This window comes from Athene cunicularia, assembly GCF_003259725.1.
Source record: "Athene cunicularia isolate RWA chromosome 4 unlocalized genomic scaffold, athCun1 chr4_part2, whole genome shotgun sequence".
Lineage (NCBI taxonomy): Eukaryota > Metazoa > Chordata > Aves > Strigiformes > Strigidae > Athene > Athene cunicularia.
The window spans coordinates 7609439-7619145 of record NW_020799099.1 but is presented as its reverse complement, the minus strand read 5'-3'; the positions used below and the strand labels follow the sequence as shown (position 1 = coordinate 7619145).

The 9707-nt window shown below is 42.6% G+C and overlaps 1 protein-coding gene across 1 annotated transcript in view; it reads left to right on the top strand.

The window, feature by feature from the left end:
* The first annotated feature begins 1189 nt into the window (after positions 1-1189).
* ALPK1 (alpha kinase 1) overlaps positions 1190-9707 on the top strand; it is a 48676-nt gene continuing 40158 nt past the window's right edge. The window contains exon 1 of the mRNA XM_026848188.1: positions 1190-1259. The gene's annotated coding sequence lies outside the window, so the exon portion shown is untranslated. The remainder of the gene's footprint in view (positions 1260-9707) is intronic.

The following is a 9707-nucleotide window of genomic DNA, read 5'->3' as shown; positions in this document are numbered from 1 at the left end:
CCCGGCCCTGCCGTCAGCGGGGCGGGGGCTGGCGGGGCGGGAAGGCGGGAGCAGCGGCCGCGCTGGGGCGGGAGGTGCCGGCGCTGCCTGGGCCGGCTTGCCTCAACCTGGGTTGGTTCGCTGAGAAGTATACCCAGGTCTCCTTTTATTGTAGCGAAGAAACCAGAATTAAAAATTAGCCTCAGCTCTGTCTGGGGCTTTATCTGAAAATCTTGTGCTCGTGAGTAACTTGCTCAAAGCGGTAGTCGCAGCAATGCCAAGGATGCGATCCAGAGTTTGCAGGGCTCAGTTTTCAGACAAATTCAGTTTCACTCCCCTCTCCTTTGAAGAGTAAAATGCTTTAGCAAGCAGCACATAATAACAGTTGACTGATGATGTTCTTAAATTGAGTATTTTCAAATATTTGGTTATTTGCTTTAAGCAACAGTGGTTCAGCTTCATTGCACTGCCTTTGGGAAAAAAAACTAATCTTTTCTTGGCTGATGATCTAAGCTGAGCTGAAAACTTTCCATTTTACTAGAAATCCTGAGGCAGCCCTGCCATCTGGTAGGAAAAACAATGAGCAATTCTCTCACATTCAGCTGCTTCATTTTTCTTACTAAGCAAGATTACTCTCAAGCACAGAACGAGAGACAGAGTGCAGAAAAAAAAAAACCAAACCTGTTTCATCTCGGTTTGAATCCTAGCTACTCGGTGTCTGCCCTCACCTGTGCTTGTACAATGTTTTGACTAGCAAGGTGTTGATACATACTATAGGTTTGATTGCTTTGCCACGGGCAGTGAAATACTGCATTGGTTCACAGAAACTATTTTTAATTTGTGGGTTCATTTTATTTATGCAACAAACAGGTAAATTACTCAAGGGTTGATAAATTCCTTTGTAGTTCTTGTAGAACGGCTTTTATATGTACACTGGCTAATACGTCTGCATCATATGGCCTTCTCCCCTTACATCTGAAAAAAAAAGGGTTTGACTATGTTTTACAAGAAGTCAAACTGAAAAGCAGAAAAGGAAAGCAGATTCTTCCATGTTTCTCCCTTAGCAGAATGCCTTTCCTGCAGCAGGCAGGGCTGGGCGTGTGTGCTCATACAAAAGCACTTTGCTGCCTTTTGGAAAAGCCGTAGTTGTGCAATCCTGCTATTTATTGCATCTTGATGGTTGTGATTCCTGTCAGCCCTTTGGTTCCGGAAACAGTCCACTTCCTGGGCTGCCAGAGAGCTTTTCTGGTCGGATTATTGCGATGCTGGTACCTCTTGAGGTATGTACGTGCCCTTCCTTTTTTTTCCTAGGATTATGTAACCTCATATTAACTATTCCGTATTAGTTTATGATTTAAATATAGCTTTGTGTGATTTCATACAGGAGAGGACAGGAACTGGATTTACTGCCTTTCTCTTCTGTAAGTTTTGAACTGGTTGAAATGCTGCCAGCTTTCGGAAAACAACTCTAGGTTTGCTCTATACAAGAAAAAAATTTCAGGGACTCGGTGCTTATGGGGTTTTTGAGTGATATCCTGCGAAATGAGTACGTGGTTTACTAGAGTTCATTCCTGTATTACTTAATTGAACTTTCTTTGGTCAAAAGCAAAACTGAAAATAAACGCATAAAGCTTCGTAGGGCTGAGCTGCACTGTGTGGTGAGCAATCTGCTGGGACTTGGGTCAGGGAAGCCAGTGTCAATGTTAAGCTAGTAGCTCTTGCTGCTGTCCTGTTTTGTGTTGTCTGCACAACCTCTTCCTCTCCTGGTGTGACTTTTTCCTAGACATGCTTTCCTTTCCGGAGCATGAATATACTCTGGCATCACTGGAGTTATCCAACAGATAATCGAGGTGCTGGTAATTTTGAGCCTTCCCACACCAGACTGCAAAACACACAGCATTCTCCTGGATTACAAAGGATAAGGATATAAACAATAAAGGTGGAGCAGAACCATGCTCTCCTCTCAAGTTGCCTTCCAACTGACTGGTTTTCAGATACCTGCATTGGTTACCTTGCCAATCCCTAGAGAGGATGAAGGGCTAGGAAAAGTCATGCTTGTTACTTTAAATGGATGTTTCCTGCCTAGGTATGCCCAGTGTGGCGTCTCTGTGTAATTATTGGTGGCTCATTATTGATGCTAGCTGTTTGGGCTAATTAAGTATTTGTAATGCGTGGGCTGAAAGGCTGAGGTGGTTTTGGCTTGGCTGTGGGGGTGTATTGTTTTTCTAATAAGTGATTTGTAAGGCTTTGTATACCTCCAGAGCCTAAATAGGCAAATCTGGAAAATGGGAAGATGCTAGCAACTTTTACATTGCTTTCAGTCATGATTGGCTTTGAAAATCTGAGAATCGTTGAGGGTAAATATATTGCTTTCTCTTTCTGGGAAGTTCATGGTAGGTCAGAATAGTTATAGAAAGTGTATTCTGAGTTAATGAGTGGGAGGACCATTTATGGATATCTGTGTTCCAGCTAATTCTTTATGAATGACTCAAAGTTAAATCTTCCTTCATACGCTTCCTCCCTATAGTTTAACACACTGTAAGAAACCTTACCAGAACATCCCCAGGGTTTTTTTGAGTGCTCTGGCACATGGTGCAGATGGCATAGCTGTTAATGGTCTGGAACTCTGGTCATGAGTTGGGAATACTGTGATAACATTTCTCAGACACTTGGGGATCATGTCCTTTACAGTTCCATCCCTCCTAGTGCATAAAAGCTGTTCGGCAGACATTTGAGGCAAGATAGAATATGAGACCAGCAGTAGTCTGGACCAGTCTGAAACTTTCTATTTCTCTTTGCTATCTAAATTATCATTATGAAAGTATCCATATCCTGTTGGATCAACAGCAAGTCTGACCTGATTTCAGTGTTCCTGAGATTTCACCACGCTTCCGTCCTTCCCTCCTAAGGCCAGGTTTTACGTGTGGTTATCAAAGCCGCCGAGGTAGTGCCTAGGTGTGCCAGCTATGTGACAGGATGGATGCAGGTGTAAGAGGTGACTGCACTTGTTTTGTAAGTATGATTTCTGTGGTTTTCTGATGGCCCTTTTTTTTGTTACTAGCTTTCCCACTCACTGGTGCAGCTCATTAATGGTGTCATCGTGTGAATAGTGAAGCAGATGCTGTGACCTAGTGAGACTTTTTATCTTATATTAAACTTTACATTAGAAATACTTGCAGTGGATTTGAATGCACTGGGGTTTGGTTTTGAGGCAAATATGTAGAGGTGCCATTTTTTTGTAGGATTAGCCCCTCACTACAGGGGGACATAAACAATGCTCTCCTGTTTCAACTTCAAGCGTGTGAAAGAAGCGAAGCGCAGCCTCTGCAGTGAGGTTAGCAGGCAGTCTGTGAAGAGCGCAGTAGGTGAGTGAGTTGCCCACCCAGCCCTCTGTGTCCCCCTGGTTTGTGTAGTCCCATGGGCACAGCTCCTGAGGGATGTGTACTCTGTTCACTGACTTTCTTCCCCAGCATTAAATGCCTCGCTCTTGTCTTGCTGCGGCAGGAGCCTGCCGCGTGTGCCAGGACATGCTGGGTGGCAGGGTACACGCTGCCATTGTACCTCCCCTGCCCCAGGGCTTTCTCTCCTAGGGTGGCACAGGGGTGACCTGTGTCCTTCACTCATTCAGGGATGAACAGAGACACATGGGAGGAGGTCGATGAGATCTGATTGCTGTTTCAGAGCTATAAAATCTAGGCTGGTGGACATGTTTGCTTGTGCATAGGCTATGCTGGGGTACAATATACACTGTCTGCATAACACGTGTGATGGTTCAAATACCAACCTGTGCCCTCCTGCTGCTCTTCCTCTGTGCTTTACAGCCCGTTTCTTGATGCAAACCACCTTAGTGCTGTCGAGGGTACAGGGATGGGAGCCGGTAGGTGGCAATGTGTGACCAGACATTGGGAATCACTATTTGTTTTGGCTTTTTTGGTGTTTTGTGGGCATTTTTTGTTTGTTTGATTTTTTTGTTTGGTTGTTTTTAAGTCAGAAACTTCATTTTGATATTTCAAGAGCTGTTGTGGTACTTGTAAGTTAATGGTAATAATGGTAGTGGTAAATTCCAAGAGTTCGTTTGGGAAAGGTGTAACAAGAATGCACAATGACCTATAGCTACGTTCTGCAATGAGTTATTATTACTGTGCAGGAACGAAGTGCCTCATGTTCAAAAGAAAATAAATACACCTTTTTCAAAGACACTTGTATTCCAAAGACAAAGCAAGATCTTCAGCTGGATCTCAGTGTGAGAGGGAGGAGAGATGCATGGGCAGAAGGTGTATTCACTTTAGATCCCAGTGCCAACAGCAGCTCCATGAAGCAGAATGGAGGTCTTCCAAAGGAAAAAGAGTGAGCACAGTTCCCTCTATGTTTGTTTCTTTGCTCCTCCTTTACTCAAGAGAAAAAGCTTTTTCATTTCCCATCTTGATTGACCTGAATAAACTGATGAGGAAGCTCACTTTGGCTACTGAAGCGATTTCTGTCTTCCAAGATAGACTTTGTTTATGCCACTCTCCAAGTTCTCATTTTCTTTATCTTTCTACATCATGGTCTGTCCATGGTCCTCCTGAACCTTTCTGGCTTCTCCTGTTTGCTTCTGTCTTTCCTGTCTGCTGTCTCAGTTTCTCTTCCATCTTCCTGCCCCTCTTGCTGTCTGTTGTTCTTCTCTCTTGCATCCTCCTGGTTGTTATTCCTACCCGCTCTGTTGCTCCCTTCATCCTTTGTTTTTTCTCCGGGGCCTTTCTCCCTCCCTCTGGCTTTTTTCCCTTTTATCCACCCCACTGCCCTTATTTCTGCTTTCTCCCCAGTCTGCTTTTGCTGCTGAGGACTAGACACCTGTGGAGTGACTTGCAAGACAAGTGAAACCACGCAGCCATGGGGCAGCAAAGAAGTAAACACTAGGAAGAGACTGGGAGGTGGAACAGATGGATCTGTCTGTTGGCATCACACAGCAAGACCCAGTAGTGGGTCCTCAGTGTTTCCCTTCTTATTCTATTAAAAGGATGGCTACCCTCTCTATAAATAACTGGTAGGGATCCAGGGCTAGAGAAAGGTAGTACAGCAGCGACACTGTGGAAAGAGGTGGAGGTGTTCCTTGTGACTTAGAGCCCCTTCTTATTGACAGGTATGGCTTTGGAGGAAGGGTCGTGCAGCTTGGTGGGAGAGAAGGTCCTGTAATTCCAGCTGTCATGGGACAAGAAGCTGAAAAAGAGGAGTAAGGGAGGTTCAATGCTATAGAGCAGGTGCTGGTTTCTTGCTTAAAATCAGAAGTAAATCATCTTTAAGCCTTGATGTAGAAGAATTGTCAGCTATTCCCTGTTGTCTTATTTAAGCTGGAACAAAGACTGGACTCTTAAGCATGTTGGAGTAACAAGTTTCTCAGAGAAGAGTATTTTAATGAATTTCAGTAGAGATGAAAATGAAAAATTGGTGCAACTTAAAAGCATGTTGGGGATGTCTGTGCACAGCTATTGATTGTAACTGTGCTTGCAGGATTCCACTGTGTCTTCTAATAATACAAAACTATGGGGGTTTTTTTGGTGAGCCCTGCTGGGATCCTCTGTTTACAAATAACCATGAGTCCAGCTTTCAGTTATTTGGTGCTCATCACCCATCTTTGTATGTGGAGTTATTTTACCAGTGGAAGTTTTGTACCCCTAGTTGTACGTCACCACAGTTAGAGCTGGCATATACATCTCCCCACATATGTTATTTTGTGGAACTTCTCTCAAACTATAAGAAAAAATACTTGGCATACAGATAAGGCTTCTCCTTCTGTAATTGCTTCTGAGAAGTAGGTGATTCATGTGTGATTTTTTTTTTTCCCCTGCAGACACCCTGTGAACTTTGTACGTATGACCCACAATATCTTCATGACATCTCAGGTTTTGACCTTGTCAGATTCACAAGCTCTGTGAGACTAGACCAAATCAAAGCTTGCTTAAGAGAAGTCTGTGCTGCTGTGGGTAGCCCAGCATGCAGTGTGACACTTTGACTAGAGTTCTCTGTGATACAGGGCATGCCAGGAAGTGGAAGCTCTGTCTTTCACATCAAATCTCATGCTGAAGATCTGAAAAAGAGAAGTCTTGAACTGGTGTATTACAACCACTGAGTGAGGGTTTATCAACCTTTATAATCTCACTGATCAACAGTGACCATTAAGAGACCAACAGCATTCTTTGCAAGAACTGGAACAACAGTCCAGGTTTCCTGCAAAGATTACAGTAGAGGAAAGTATGTTCTCCCTAGGTCATAACCCTTGCATTTCAGTTTGATGGTCTCTGCTCTTTGTTATTTCCTATTCTAGAGAACTAAACTGAGGCAGCTGCAGTTTCTCAAAGTGGCCAGACACCAGCAGTAATCAAAGGCATCACAATCACACTTTGGCTAGTGGCAGGCATTTTAAGTATGGTATTGGGAATTGATAAGGTTCTAAAAATGATAAAATCTATTTGCTGCATTAAAAAAAGATCAGTTTCCTCTTCCTGTGAAGCAGATCCATGGGAGTGTAACAACCATGACAACTGATGCAGAATCCAGTGAAATGGTTTGGCTGAAAGCAGAAGCTTCACAACTTCAGCATGCTTTGGAATAGCCTCTAGAACACCATCTCTGTACTTCTTTACATTCACCACATGAGGGATGATGTGGTCTTGTCTCCTATCTATATAATAGCAATTCTAAATGTTTTGGATTATCAACATTTTAGATGAGATACTATTTTGATAGCAAGGATCTTAAACATTGCCTTCACCAGGCCCAAGATTTTACCATAGAGACTGAATCTCCTCACTCTGTCTGGTTTGACACCATTTAGATGGAAATAATTTCATGTGTGCAATGCAGACTGAACAGAATCAACCTTTCCAGCTCCCTTCAAAAGCAGTCACTGAACAAAGGAGGTTATTTTGAAGAGTTAAAGATAAGAACTAAAATAAACTGTCTTTTGCTGATACATAGCAGGATCCCTGAATATAGCATTACTTTTTTTTTCCCCCCCTTTTGATTTGTATAGATGCTAAGGTGTTAAACAGTCCACATTCTGTACTGTGTGGCAATAAAAACTCTATTCTGTTACCTCAGTTTATAGTGTTTAAGAGCACCCAGCTGTGAGAGATGCGGCCTGCCTTGGAGGTTGTGACGCTTTTTTTCTTTTTTATTTAAACATATATGATTGTGTCCCAAACTACTCTGTCTTCAGTGTCTTTATGCTGTGGAGCTCACTGGCACAATACAACACTATCACTTTTCCTCGATGTAGGCTTGAATGATAGTGAATCAGTTTGGTATTGCTCTTGCTTTCTAGCTGGCATCCTAAAACTAAGTGACCAAAAAATAGACCTGAAATAAATGTGAACCTTGCTGAAATAAGTGTGAGCCTTTCCACAGAAAGGGATCAGAGGGATAACAGAAGCAGAAAGAGAAGACAGGAAAGAACCACATTTCAATAAATATTCTCACTTCGGCATCTTTTGGCTCACTCTGAGTTATACTGGCTGTCTCCCTTTCAGTGTGAGCCTTTGCTGTATTTCAGAACCCTTGCTGGACTGTGAGAGAGAGGATTTGCCCAAGGAAGCAGGTGCCTGGTTCATCTTTACCTTTCATTGTTCTGGAAACCCTTCCTTGGAGCAGTTGCTGTCTGATATTTAGAAACAAGGCACTTGTGTTACTGTAGGCTCTGGTGGTAAATTGGTGTTGAGAAGTGGTGAAGGCAGCCGAGTATCTCTTCCCTCTTGCGCAGCCCCTTGCTTGGGACTAGGGAGGGTCTGTCCTTTACAGAAACTCTTGGTGATGAGAACAGTAGGATTTCACAGCATAGGGAGCATTGGTTTATGGCTCTGTGTATAGTCTCACAAGGGAACACTGTTCAATAGGCTTCAAAGTGATTCAGCCATGGCATAACCGTGGCTGTGGCCACATGTAATATAGCCTGTAGCTCTTTAAAGAGGATTAGCCTTAGATCAGGGACAGCATTCATTGCTTGATTTCATGAAAAGTAGAATATGCTAATGAAATGGAAATGTCTCCAGCAAACATTGCATAATATTGTAAACCTCAAAATTGGGCATTGTGTCTTGGTATCTCTGCTGGAAGTCAAACTTTCATATTCTGTTTGTTACTTGGAGAAAAACTGAAGCATGTAATACCACCAAAAGCTCTCTATAGTAAATTTAAATCTAGTTTGCAGTTTTACAAGCAAAGTTAAAAAGGTACTAACAAACATTTGAAGATAACTTTTCAAATGCTGTTAAATACTTTAATTATAGCTCTCCAGTAGAGACAAAATCCACCACATCTTAAAATGTCTTCATTTGGGTTTTCTGCAACAGGCTTAGGCTTGTTCTGGTCCTGCGTTCTCTGCCTGTCTGCCGATCTGTTGCTGTAAACACCACGTTTGGGCTTACAATAATTTCATCATCAGTCCTGCAGAGACACAGTATTTCTGACACGCGTTTCTCAGCCATTTCTTCTTTTTAAGGCACTTTATGTCTATACATCAGCCTCAACTGGCAGTCCGGGAGGTTAATTGGCTCTCCAATTTCAGTTTCATGCCAGTCTTTCGAATGCTTGAAGCTTAGTGTTGCATATATGTTTAAAAAGCCCCTAAACTTCAAGGGGACCTGTGATTCAAAGTGTCTGACTTGAGATGTGAAGGATTTTATTTCCAGGAGGTCATGAACATGTCTCAGAAAATTATTTTAGTGGGAGCACTGGGAAATCACTGGCTGCTTCTGAAAGCCTCGGTTGTGGTGTCACATGTAAAGGCACCCATTCTTACTGTATTAGTGTGCTGTATGTAGTTTATTAAACCTAGAATCATCTTCTTTTTTTGATGTGTATTTGTAAGCTTCACAGGGAATTTGTTACTCTGATATGAAGCTGAGTTGGTGCCTGGACTTGAAACCTTTGCCCATGGAAGCATTTAAACCTGCTATGGGTGCTTTCCTCCTCACACAAGTAAGCAGGCCTTCATGTGAGGCATCTTACCAGCCCAGCACTGTGTATTCGTGCCCTGGGGTTTGATGTCCCTGCAAGTGCGTTCAAACACTAGATATAAAATACAGTGGTAGACATTGTATACCCCAATGGGCCATTTTGCTTTTGTGTACTTACAAGTGATGACTTGAAGTGCCTCATCCCAGTCTGTTGGGGAATAAAAGTCCAAAGAAAGCCTTTGGGAAGAAGATCCTTTTGGCTCTGTTTCCAAGACGTGCACTTTCATTACTTAATAGTTTTTTCTCTCTGGACAGCTCCACATTTTAGAATGTTGTTGTCCTGGGATTTATTTTTTTTTTGGTAGTGGATAGGGTGGAGGTTTTTTTAATTATTTTGTTGTTTGGAAGGGGTTTTTTCTGTAGATGTGGAGGGTGGTGATACATATTCATGAAAGAGAAGTCTTTCCAGCCCCTGCTCACATTGACAAAGACTTAGCTGTTTCACACAGCAAACTGACTGGAATTGTGTGGGGCCTGCCCGACCAGATTAGAGCAAACAGCAAGCTTATTCCTCCAGTCGTCAGCCCTCCCCTTCCTAACAATTTCCCCAATTGTCATTTTGACAAGGCTGTCTTTAGGTGATGGCTTCTTTTGGCCATTTTCAGATAAAGATAATTTCCTTAACTTCCATTTTATTTGACAAAAAGTAGTTTGGGAGAGAAAGGAAGTGCTTCAGTAGTTTATGGATTAAGGGTTTGTCACTTCAAAGACATCTTTGATCTAAAAATATGTGCT